This window comes from Leptonychotes weddellii, chromosome 9 (assembly GCF_054177405.1).
Source record: "Leptonychotes weddellii isolate Sample4059 chromosome 9, ASM5417740v2, whole genome shotgun sequence".
In the NCBI taxonomy this organism is placed as follows: Eukaryota; Metazoa; Chordata; class Mammalia; order Carnivora; family Phocidae; genus Leptonychotes; species Leptonychotes weddellii.
Window position 1 is genome coordinate 100,596,389 of NC_138377.1, and position 13,297 is coordinate 100,609,685.

The following is a 13,297-nucleotide window of genomic DNA, read 5'->3' on the forward strand; positions in this document are numbered from 1 at the left end:
TGCTTCTTACGGCCTATGGCTCATCGCTTGGGAGACTGGGCAGATGACTGTGTCGGCAGTTTTGTTAGAGAACAGTGGGGAAGAACAGGTCTGGGGTGAAGATGAGGAGTCCAGTTTGGGACAGGGGGAGGTACCCTGAGGACAGTTGATTATATGGATCTATGCCTCGCCTTGCGAGGTGTTTTGTTTTGTTTTGTTTTTTTAATTGAATCATCATTCGAGAGGATGAGATTAAGCAGGATGATTGTGTAGACTAGTACCAAAAGCAGGAATTCTGGGCTGGAACTTTCGAAGAGAGTCCCTGAGTGAGATGGAGCAGGAACGGTCAGGGAGGTAGGAGAAGAACCAAGAGAATAGGGCATCTTGCAGGCCCAGGAGGACAGGGTTTGGAGGAAGGCATGCTCAGCCACGTCAAAGGCTGGAACTGGCCTTGGGACTTAGGAGACCACCAGTGATGTGGCCAGGGCAGGCTTTTTTGGGGGCGGGGGTGGGGAGGAGAAGAAAGGTGGCAGTTGGGCATTGGGTGCTGAATGGTTAGTGAGGAATAGAAGTGAGTCTAAGTGACACTGTCAAAAATTCAGTTGACGGGAGGTAGAGATCTGGAACTAGAGGGGAGGAAGGGTTAAGGGAGGTGGGGCTGGGTGGCGGCTTTGAGGCTGGCCCACGGGGGGACCGAATTCCGGGGCCAGCGGTGCACTGAGGGTACTAATGGTCTCACTTGTTCTCCAAGCTCTCTCAGAGGGTGTGCACAGGGGTCTTCTGGAGGCCCTGGGCCCTCCAGAAGCCACGAGGGTGGGGATCCAGCTGCCTGGGGTGGAGGAGATATTCTCCTGGGGATGTGGGGAAACCAGAGGCCCCAGCAATCATCACTTTAAAAAAAAATGTGATAAAATACACATAAAATCTACCTTCTTAACTATTTTTAAGTGTGCAGTTCAGTGGTATTAAGTGCATTCACACTGTTGGGCAACACCACCACCATCCAACTCCAGAACTCTTTTCATCTTGAAAAACTGAAACTCTGAATCCAGCAAATGAGAGCTGCCCATTCTTTGTCCCCCCAGCCCCTGGCAAACACCATTCTGTTTTTTGTGTCCATGAATGTGACTACTCTAGGCACCACATAGAAGTGGAATCCGATAGTCCCACCAACAATTTTCACAGAAGCTATGATGCTAAGGATAGCCAACATCAAAAATGGGCTGAGCCTGAGGAAATAGAAGGAGTTTCTAGCCTTAGGTCCATGGGGCCATCTGTGCACGTCCAGAACGGGGGAGATGTGTTGAACTGGGAGTTGTTAGGAGACAGTGAGCTTGGTTTCAGAGGCTAAGATGGGACTGCTTAATACCTACTTGATTTGGGGTCTCATTAATAGAATGAGTTATTTAGAAAAAGGGAGGTGACATTTCTTCTGCTACCTGTGTGGATCAAATGTCTAGGACCCCCATCCACTGGGTGGACCCCCAAGAGGGCAGCCAGAATGGAGAAGCAGAAGGACTGGTGTATATGTCCTCTGAAGAAGGGGCAGGCTGGTCAGAGCAGACTAGAGAAGAGGACTGTCAGAAGATGTCTCTGATTATAGATCTCCAAAAGCCTACCACAGGTGAGAGGGAATAACTAGGTTCTGGGTGGTACTCAGGCCTGCCTTCCTTAGTGTTTGGAGACTGACCCATTCTTTCTTCCCTTCAGCCTCCTTGGCCACTTGCCCAGATGTCCCATCCTTCAGATTTCTGCTTAGATCCACACTCCCTCCCCCTGCCACCTCCAGACAGCCTTCCCTAGTCCTTAGCTGGCAGAGAGAAACAGAAGCACTCTTTTGGCCCTTAACCAAATGTTTCCCAGGATGTTCATTTAATGTGCTAGCTGTGTGACCTTGGGCAAGTCACTTAACCTCTCTGAGAGGGGATAAGGAGCCCATAAACATTTTTATTTTTCCCTATATTGGCTGCCTTGTCAAAAAAGGGCCAGGGGAGTTGTTTTCTAATGTCTCTTTGACTCAGAAAAATAGGGATGATAATAGTACCTGCTTTCCAGGGTTATTGTGAGCTTGGAATAAAATAATGCATGTGGAAGCACTTGGCCCAATGCCTGGTACCTGGTAGGTGCTCCATGGATGAAGGCTGCTATCAGCTCTTATTAACGGCTTTGTGTCTGTAAGCCTTATTTCTTTGTGAGGCTCTGACTGCCCCAAGATGGTGTCTGTTATGTCTGCGTCTGTCTCTCGCATGGACCAGTGTAGTGGGCTGTGACAGTTAGTGACTTGTATCTCTTTAGCCTGTTTTCCATCATCCCAAATTCTGGCATCCCTTTCCTTTGGGAAATTTCCCCTGTTGTCACAGAAACCTAGTGGGATGTCTGTTGCAGTGCTCACTTATCCTACCCCATTGTCAGCAGGTGACCCCAACTGCACCTATCATAGAACCTCATCCTCTAGCACCAGTGATTGACCCCAAGGGGTGGACACATTACCCAAGCAGAACCAATCCAACTCTTACCCTGGAATTGATATGTGGATGCTGGGGGTTGGGGAGGGAAGCCTTCTTCCTGGGCTGCAGAGGCTGCTGACAGCTAGCTCTCCCACTAACTGGAGAAGCCAAGCAGGGCAACAGAGGGGAGAGGAGTTTAGAGAGCACGCTAGCGGCGCGGAGGTCCAATCTTGGCTTTTATGGCCTGGCAGTCTTTCAGTCCTGGCAGCTACAACAACATCCTACCCGTCTCAAAGAGCCAATAAATTCCTTTCTTGATCCAACTTGTTTGGCTCTGGGTTTCTCTCTCATACAACCAATAGGAGCCTGACAAATACACTCAGGGAATATTAGCAGATGGCTGACTAAATGATTGGGTTCTGGATAGGGTGGGGTGTCAAAGATCCTGAAACCGGAGGGTTGGGAGCTGCTGCCCTCTGTCCATGGAAGGGAGAGTGGGTATTTGGGAGGTTATTACATCAGACAGACTTGGTTTCAGTTCCAACTCTGCCATTTACTAGCTGTGTGATCTTGGGCAAGGTACTTACCCTCTCTGAACTTGAGGTTCTTTACCTGCAAAATGGTCAAAGTAATAGAGACTGCATAGGATCACCTTGAGGATGGAATGAACTAAGAACACGAAGCATGAAGCACTGTGCCGTAGGTGGGGGCATGCAAGACAAGAGCTAGAAAAATGGTAGCCAGTTTTCTTAGCCCACAATCCATTGTGACTGATAGTGTAGGACTGAGATTGGCATGCAGGTCAGGAGGGAACCAGGATTCAATCTGCAAGCTGAATTCCCAGAAGGAGTGGGTCCTGGCACCAGGGCCAGAGAGAGCATGTTTGGAGAAAGTAGAGAGATAGTAGAGAAGCTAGCCCTGAGGCAGTGGAGTTGGAAGGCCCATATTCGGGTTTTTCCGCTAACCATGTGACTCTCTAAATCTTCCCAAGCCTCAGTTTCCCCTCTTTGTCAATACTTTCTTGATAGATATCTTGAGGACTCAATCCATGTAAGATGTTCAGCACAGGGCTTAGTAGGTGTTCCATAAATATTAGCTATTGTTATCATCGATGTTTACGGCTTAGGGAAATTTCTGAACACAAAGGTGGGATCAGTGGATAATGTTACAGGCAAACTTTCCATGAGAAAATTCCCAAGTAAAAGACCGTCTGTGTCTGAATCTCCCAGGAGAGGCCATTTCGGAACGAGGAGGAGATGACATGTGTTTTTCGGTAGCTGGACAGTGGTGGGGCTCATACTGGGGAAGCCATGTCTGGGAACATTTCTGTCATCTTCCTGCTCGATGTCATCTCCCCAGCTCAGGCAAGGTTATCAGAAGATTTTTCTCTACTGGCTATCTCTTCTTCCTCACTTCTGATCACTCCGCAAACCTTATAAACTGGTTTCAGCTGTCATTGCATTGTTGAAATCACCCTCATTGAGCAAGACCGTGTTCTTGTTGAGACCAGCAGACACTTTTTCTCCCCTCTCCAAGGCGATCGCTTTGTGGTCCCGACCCTGAGACTCTGCTGGTGCGCCCTCTGCTCTATGACGGTATAGCTCATTTTCTCCTGGTTCTCTTTCTACCTGAGTACTGCTTCTCAAGGATTCTTCTTCTGGTCCCTGGAATGTTGGTGATCTTACTTGCGGGGGGTGGGGGTGGGCGGGAGGGAGAGCGGATTCTCACTTGTACTCTCTTCTCACTCCATATACCTCCCCTGACGGAAGTCTTCCACATTCCCTAAAGGTTCTTGACTTCCAATTTGCTATTTCCAGAAGAGACTGTTCCAAAACTTCAGACCGTATTGCTACCTGCTTGCTGGACATTTCCATGAGGATGTCACGTAGGCACCTCAAACTCAGTCGGAACCCATTGTCACCCCCCCGAAGTAGCCCCTTTTATCACCCCCATCTCAGAGGATGGTGCCACCCTCCAGCCCTCCACGCACGCAGGAAACTTGTGATCACCCTAGACTCCTGCTTTCCCACATCCATTTGGGCACTAAGTCCTGTTCATTCTACCCTCTTAACACTGTGTAGACAGGTATCTTCTCTCTACTGATGACCAGGCTCTGTCTTAGACCCACTGGCCCCTGCATTAGCTGATGGCCAACTAATGGATCTGCCAACCTTCAGACTTATTCTGTGGAGTCCACTGTGGTATCAGTTTTCTGATCTACCTGTTTATGACCCTCCATGGCTCCCCATCCCTATAAGGCAAATCCAGCCTCCTTAGTTTGGCATTCACCTCTTTTCAGGAACTTGCCCTTGTCTGTCTCTGCAACCTCCTCTCTGTAGCCTCCTGCTCCCTCTTACCTTCTGCCAGGGGGAGCTAGTTGCAGCTCCTCATACACGACTCCCTTTACACCTGCTCTCCTCTTTGCCTGGAATGCTCCCCTGCTCGCCCTTCTCCTTGAGACCAACCTCCAGAACTTCCTGAAATACCCTCCAAGTGTGTAAGGTCCCTTCTCCTCTGCACCACCGTGGATCCCTTGTCCTCTGCAAGTAGAACACTTGCCACATTCCATTGTCATTGTGAGTCTGACCCTCACAATGAGCTGCTGGTGAGCAGATACCTCCATGTTCTCGATGTCAGGCAGAGTCTGCTGTAGTCAATTCTCAAGCTATATTTGTAGAATATTGAATCTCTAAGATACTTGTCTCACATCTTTATTAAACAAAGTATCTTTAAGGTGGAAAAAGCTGGAGGGAAGGGGCATGGCACAGAGCTTAGGGGTCCCCCCAACCAGAGCTTAGGGGTCCCCCCATCCTGAGCCTTCACACCCCTCCCGTGAACCTCTGATACTCAGACCCTGCCAACAGTATGGGCAAACTGTGTTGTTATCATCCCCTCCTGCCTTCTGGAGAATCTTAGGCTGTCCATTACCCCTCACTCTCTGCCCTCCTGTCAGTTAAATCATACCCCCCCACCACCACCACCTCTTTCTCCTGGTCACTTTCCATCAACATTTAAACCTGCTTTCTAAACTCTCCCATCTTAAAAGTAAGATCCCACTTCCTTCTCCAAGTACTGGCTCCACAGCCAGACTTACCCCAAGAGTTGTCCCCATGCCCAGCCTCTTCTTCCCCAGCTCCCACTCATTCCTCTTCCCTTGGCAATCTGGCACCCACCTGGACCAATCCTCTAGCAAACCATTAAATGCTAAAGTCACCGGTGACCTCCAAGACGCTCCACCCCCAAGTCCTGGCCTGACTTGTCTTCCCACTGCATTTGGGAGTTAACCATGTCTTTTGTCAACCACGTCTTTTCCCTCAGCTTCAGCGGGCATCAAGCCTTCCTGGATTTCTGCGGGCTGAGAATTCACCGCTGGCTCACAGCTTCCTCTGCCTGCTTTCCATTGTCAGAACACTGGAGCTGCTCCAGGCTCAGCTCTAGGTCCTGTTCGTCCCCACCCCTCTCTTCCCCCTCCGTCCTGTCCCCCACCCCCACCCGTCTCGTGATTGCCGATGCCACCTACATGGCTCCTCGTCCCCACACCGCATCTCCACATTCCCGAGTCGTGGGATCCTCTGCCTCCTGGGGAGCTCGGATTCAAAACTGAACTCGGGATATTTCTGAAACAATCCCCTCCCCACCCCCATCCTGTATGTCGGCAGCTCTTACAGAAACTCTGGGAATCTTCTTTTATACCTTCTTCTCCTCATCTCCCCACCCCACATCAAATCCACCTCTGCTCATTCTGCCTCCTGCATGTTCCCCTGTCCCCATTCTCCGCTGCCACCCCCTGTGTCTGAGACACCATCATCTCTCCACCAGACAATGAAATCCGCCCCGACCACGTGCTTGCTAGTCCTCCCAAGGCATCAGCCCCCGTAGCAGCCACAGGGATCTCAAAAAACTCTGAGTCGGACACATCATTCCCCTGCTTACAATCCTCATGTGTTTCACATTTTCCTGAAATCCCAAAGTCACAGGAGCACCCGGGTGGTCTGGCCCCTGCAGCTCTCTCCCTGCCCTCTCTCCTCACTTCCCGGTACTCCCGCCCCTTTCAGTGCCTGGGATGCACGCCTGTCCTGCTGCTAGCCTGGGGCACATGCCGTCCCCTCTGCCCCGTGGGCACTCTTCCGCCATCTTCATCCAGCTAACTTCCCTTCGCCCTTGAGACCCGGGCTTAAATTTCAATCCTCGGGCAAGCCTTCCAGAACCCTCCCCCAGACTGGCCTACGCCCCTGGTTATTTGTGAGAATGTGACATCTGCATTCCCTGCTAGACTGGACATCCCTTCGGCTGACTACAGTGGAAGTGCGCTGCAAATCCTGATAGACAACCGAGGAAGTTCAGGGCGGTTAAGCAACTTGCTTAAGGTCACACAGCTTATGAGTAGCAGGTCTCCCCTCAGCCCCTTTTAGACTGGTTTGGGTGCCTCTGCCATGGGACCCCACAACACACAGTTTCCTTTTATCCCAACGGTGGTCACACCTTGTCCGAGCCGCCTGTTCAGTGGCAGAGCCCGGAGCGTCCAGGGCCGAGGCTGCGCTGTCCTGTGCGAGCGTCCCAGTCTTCTCCCTGGGCGTCTGGCCGGGCCGAGGATGGCTGACTCCCTGTTGATGAGCCTTCAGAGCGCTTTGCCGGCGCTGCCTTCCTACCCAGCGCCAGTTTCATTCTCCGGCGCGGCCATGGGTTGGGCTTTCTTTTCCTTTCCATCCTAAGTTAACTCTTCAAGAGAAACTTTTACAACAACAACAACAACAAAAGCGTAAATCAGCAAGTAATAATTGAGAGAAGTGCAAACGGAAATAAGACCCAAAATATAAGACACAAGAGCCTAGAGGTGGTTGAGGCAAAGAGGTTCGGCTCCATGTAGTCTGCGTGGGCTGAGCTCTTACAGATCACTGCCCTCTTGGTTCTTGGGCCAGTACTCCCATCCTTCTCCCGTCGTCTGGACTCAGTCCCTGGGCACACTCACTGCCTAGCCACACGCTGGCTGACAAATCTGCGGGCAACACTTCTAAGGGGATTGGGGTCTCCAGGGATGGGGAAACAGAAGCCCAGACGGAGTTAGGGGGAGTGGAGAGTGGGCTTCGGTGTTCGTACCCCAGATCCAGATGACACCTGCGCTGGCCGAGCTGGTCTGTACACCCTGGCCCCCGCAGGGGTTGGTGCTGCACTGCCAGGGGGTAAGAGCGGGGTGGGGGGCCCCCAGCGACGGAGGCAAGCTGGCACGGCTGAGCCGGAAACGGGGGGAGGGGCGGGGCCGATGGAGCCCGGGCAGGACAAAAGAGCAGGTTCTTGTCAAACACACAATTTAATTCTGAGGCTGTATCCCTCATGCCTGAGAGATTTTCAGCTTGCAATAGTGTCATTTACAGATGGATTTGCAGCGGCAAATTACAAGTTTGTAAGCAACAGCTTATCTGACGCCTCGAAGAAAAAAAAAGCCTTATCCCTCTGCAAATTATAAATTCATAACTAACAGTGTTATCCAACTGAATGCAAAACAAATTCATTACCAGCTACATTATTCCATTGAATACCAAGTGAATGAACTGCACAGGGGTTTGTGCGGATTAGGGACATATCAGGAGATGGGGGCAAAACAGCCCTTCACCCAGTTCTTCTTCTTTGCGGCCCTTCAAGCCCACCTCAAGCTAACCCCAAATGTCGGCAGAACTGGACGGAAGCACACTGCTTGTATAAAAAGGAGGCTGGAGATGATGGTGGTGACGGTGGTGAAGGTAGGATGGTGATGGTGACGTATCGAAATGCAACCACCCTGGGCCGTGTGTGCATCTTTTGCATGATTATTAAAACTGATGTGGTGTTATCTTAAGATACTATCTTCTGGGGTGCCTGGGTGGCTCAGATGGTTAAGCGTCTGCCTTCGGCTCAGGTCATGATCCCAGGGTCCTGGGATTGAGTCCCACATCGGGCTCCCTGCTCCTTGGGAGCCTGCTTCTCCCTCTGCCTCTCTCTCTCTCTCTCTCTGTCTCTCATGAATAAATAAAATCTTTAAAAAAAAAAAAAGATACTATCTTCTGGGGGCGCCTGGGTGGTTCAGCCGGTTAAGTGTCTGCCCTCGGCTCAGGTCACGATCCAGGGTCCTGGGATTGAGCTCCGCATCGGGGCACCCTGCTCAGTGGGGAGTCTGCTTCTCCCTCTGCCTCTCCCCCTGGCTTGTGCTCTCTCTCTCTCTTTCTCTCTGTCAAATAAATAAATAAAATCTTAAAAAAAAAGATACTATCTTGTGAATGTCTAAGTCCCTATGAGTTGCGGGACCTCCCCTGTAAAAGGGGACCATTCCGATTGTTAACCACGCAGGAAGATGTGGGTCCTCTGAGCAGACACCAGACTGAGAAGATAAGCTCAGCTTTGGCGCTGGAGTAGGAATTCCTTGTGTCTCCCCAGAATGTTCTCTCAAGACCCCGTTCCAAGGTGCTGAGCATCTGGATGGATGATCCTAGGTGGGGGTGCGTCGAGACCATGCCCACAACGTGCAGGCACTTTGGGGTCTGTGGTGGGAGGGGGTGGGCCATTCTTTTTAACTCAGATGACCCAGTTCCTGACACTACAGTGTATTCCGCAGGTGTGGTTCCTGAAACTTACCTTTCCTCTTTACTGTTTATTTTAGAAAGTCAGAAAATACAAATAAACAAAACTAAAAGATACATATACTCCCCATAATATACCCCACCAGAAACAACCACTTTGAGTTGTTTCATTCTGAATGAATGGAAAACTGTTCCTTTGGAACTCTCATCACTTAGAAGACTTGACTCCATACTGGATGTGGGAGAGAAGGGGAAATGGCCCATACTGTAGGTGCCCAAGCAAAGGCTGCGGACTCCAGCTCCTGAAGGTCTTCCCCACCCCCCCACCACCCCACTGCCACAGAGTTTCCCTGGCCTCCGTGTCCCGCCTCGGCCTCTCCTCCAGCCTGACTTCCCTGTCTCCCACCCTTCTCTGATCATGGGGCCTCTCTCCACATCCTGCTCAGGAGTCAAAAGACTTCCTCTCCTTGTCTCATCCTGAGTGGTTTGCAAACATCATCTGACTAAACAGTTGACCAAGGTGGTTTTTTTTTTTTTTAAGATTTTATTTATTTATTTGACAGAGAGAGACACAGCGAGAGAGGGAACACAAGCAGGGGGAGTGGGAGAGGGAGAAGCAGGCTTCCCGCCGAGAAGGGAGCCCAACGTGGTGCTCGATCCCAGGACCCTGGGATCATGACCTAAGCCGAAGGCAGATGCTTAACGACTGAGCCACCCAGGCGCCCCCCAAGGTATTTTTTTTTTCCTAAACAAATACCATTTCCTGTCTAAGAAGAATTTCTGGTGCCAACTGTGAAGATAAAATATCTTCGCCTTGTTTCATGAACACATTTACATTTTTTAGAAATGGGGGTTATTCTACAAATGCGAATATCAAACCTGCATTTGTTCATTAACAACGTGGGGTCTGCTCATTTTTATGCCCATCGATAAATCTATATTTGCTGTTTTAATGGCTGCATATTAGTCCATGTGATTTTTTTTTTAAACCATCCCTCCTTCTTTTTTTTTTTTTTTGCTATACATTTAGGCTATTTCCAATTTTTGCTATTATAACACCCACATCATCCTTGCATATCTATCTATTTCCTTAGGTTAGGTTCTTAGAAGAAAAATTTCTGAAAATGCACTTTCCAAAGGCTTTTGTCGTATCATTGAACTACTCTCCAGAAAGTTTGTGCTGATCTATAGTCCCAGCAGCAGCTTGTCTTATTGCCTCTTGACTATGAGTGTTCTAGCTCTGTCTGAGTTATGCCCTGAGGTGCCACAGAAAGAGCTCCCGTGGACACTTTGGTGACAACATGGCAACGAGTGAGTGATTCCCTGAAGGATGAAGAGACCCAGGGAGCAAGAAAGGGGGCCATGCGACCCAGCTGCCCCTCCCGACATGGATTATTTCATGGCCTCCATGGAGGGATTTGAAATTGATTGACTGATCGAGCCATTGATTTAATGAAGGGAGACATTACGTCCCTTCCAGTGGTGGTGACGGTCATGAGTGCAGAGTGGTGATGGTGATGCTGGGTGGTCATGCAGTGAGGACGGTGGTGGTGGCAGGTGATGCTGGAGGTGATGGGAGTGCAGCATTATGGAGCTGGTGGGGTTGGCATTGACAGTGGGAAGGCCATCTCGGTGGGGGCAGTGGGGGGGGGGGCGGGGAGGCCGATGGTGATGGTGGAAGTGAAGGCGGTGGTAGTGGAGGATTGGAGGCGTCCCTGTGGTGGTGTGGGGCTGCTGCGGAAATACAATGATGAGAATAGAATACAGGAGGATCACACAGATAACATAGGAGAAGGAGGTCGTCTTAGGCTTGAGGACCAATGTGAACAAAAGAAGCAGCATGATGGGGCACCGGGGTGGCTCAGTCGGTTAAGCGTCTGCCTTCGGCTCAGGTCATGATCCCAGGGTCCTGGGATCGAGCCCCGCATCGGGCTCCCTGCTCAGCGGGGGGCCTGCTTCTCCCTCTGCCCCCCCACCACCGCCGCTTGTGCTCTCTCCCTTCTCTCACTCGCTCCCTCTCAAATAAATAAAATATTTTTAAAAAGTAGCATGAGTCTAGTGCCAAGAAAAGCAAGGAGATCCACTAGCCAGCAGGATGGTCAGGGAGAAATTTCATGGTGGTGGGTGCTGGGGAGGGTCTTGAAAGTGGCAAGAGAAATTTGGACTCCAGGAGGGCAGCAGAGAGACCTTTTGGATCCTGGGAGGAAGATGGGCCAGAGCTGAGTTGCCTGCAGGACGGAGGAGAATCTGAGGAGCTGAGCCGTCGGCCCCACTGCTGACCTCGAAGGGGAGCAGCAGGGAGGCTGAGCCCTCTGGAGCACCAGTGAGCACCCCGGGTCTGCTGGCAGCACACGGGAGAAAGGGGTGAAGGGTCTGTGGCACCGGATCCAACTCACAGGTGGGAAGGGCCCCTGGCCCCTGCCACTCCTGTGCCAGCCCCAACCAGGAATCCCCACTCTCCCCTTCGGTCGAGGGGGAGAAATGTCTAGAACGGTGGTTCTGACTCCCCCTCGCTTCTCCTGCAGCAGCTCCCAGCACCCACCCTGAGTCTGATAGAGGAGCATTTACTCAGTAGTGTTGCCTGGGAAGAGCCCTTTCCCGCTTCTCCAGGTGTAGCATGAAGCCTGCTTTGACCTGTGCACAAGGCTGCAGGGTTCTTTCTCTCTGGGCGAGGACACCTGAAAAATCTCAGGGAGGCAGGAGGCTTGTGTCTGAGCAGCCAGCATCCTGGGTGTCAAGGGGTGAATCCATCCCCGAGGATGGGGCGCAGCCTCTGCCCTCACATGGCTTGCTGTCCTCCTCCCTCCTACACAGAAGCCACCGGAGCCAAGTGGGTGCTCTCTTTGGAGGAGGGAGAAACTTTTTTTTTTCCTACCATTTTAATGATACCGGTGACCTCACAAGGTTTCCATGGCGACAAGACCAAGGAGCCAGGGGGACTTGGCGAATTAGGCCAAACAAACCCCCCTCCCCCAGAATCTTCCTCCTGATGCTGGGCTTCCGGAGTGGCCTCTAGATAATCAATGAGCTTGCAGAAGAGGGAAGGGTGGGGAGTGGGGTGCAAAGACAGAGGCTGCAGAGGAAATCTGGGCCCTCCTTCCTTTTCTGTGCCCCACCCCTGGCTCCCTGCCTGAAAAGCTCCCTTGCTGGAGAGCCTGGTGCTGAGTGTGGCCCCTCACAGTGAGCTCTGGATGGTCACAGAGCACCCGTAGGAGGGCAGTTCTGATCCCAAGTGTAGGAAGCATTCATGAAGTGATTCTAGGCACCAAGGCAGGTGAGGTGACTGAGGGAGGTAGGAATCAGAGCAGAGCGGTGGGTTTGCAAGGAGAAGGAGGTTAGCACCTGGTGAGGAATTGGGGGCTTGCCATCTAAAGCTTGGTTTTCTAAGGAGCAGTCAGGGGCCAGTGCCTGAGAACACAGGCTGTGGATGTGGAGTCCAAGGGATCCAGGTGTAGATAACACCCATGCCCTACGGTTGTGGATTTCACGGGCCATCACAGTTAAAGCACCTAGCAGGTGCTTGATACATACTTGTTTTCTCTCTCCTGCCCTTTCCCTGCCTCCAAACCACGGGGCCACCACAGCTTCCTGAAGGGTTTGAAGCACCACATTGCCCCTCATTAATTTCTTGCTTTCAGGCCCTGAATAATTCAATCTCTACAGAGTGCAGTGACTAAAACGCCCCTATCTGTTGTCCTAGTGCCGGAAATTCCACCACTGAAGCTCCACCGCTTTGACCAAACCTCCCTGTAAATGGTAACATCTCACCTGGGAGGTGATTGTCCTGTCCTTGGTCCCTGGACACGGGCAGTAGTGCTGGGGGATGGGGACAGTGGGTTTTTTTTGTGTGTGTGCAGATGGAGCCTGTGAGTGAGAGCAAGAGAGAAAGAGAAAGCAAACAAGAGTTTCCTACCCTGAAATGTTGGCCAGCAGTCATGCCTTTGGCTGTGGGATTTCTCTGAGGGCGAGTGATGGAAAACCCAGAGATTACCCGGCCGCTGAGAGGGGCCATATATGGGTACCACGCCATACTCACACTGTGGAAAATGGAAGAGAAATCTACAAGCTCTACTTTCTGAGAATAGGTCCTGGAGGTGAGATATCCTGGGCATGCGCACCCGCAGCTCAGCTGGGTGCCTCCAGGGGAATCATGCCACCTCAAGCAAGGCAGGGCCCAGTTGCTAGGAGTCTGGAGGCAGAGAGCTGGGGAGGGAGCCCCTGGCATCAGAGTGGAGCTGGGAGGTTGGCTGGGTATGTCTCTTTGCCTCGACAGGTTCTCTTGGGAAGTCAGCTTTAATGAATCCTGAAGAACAATTTGTA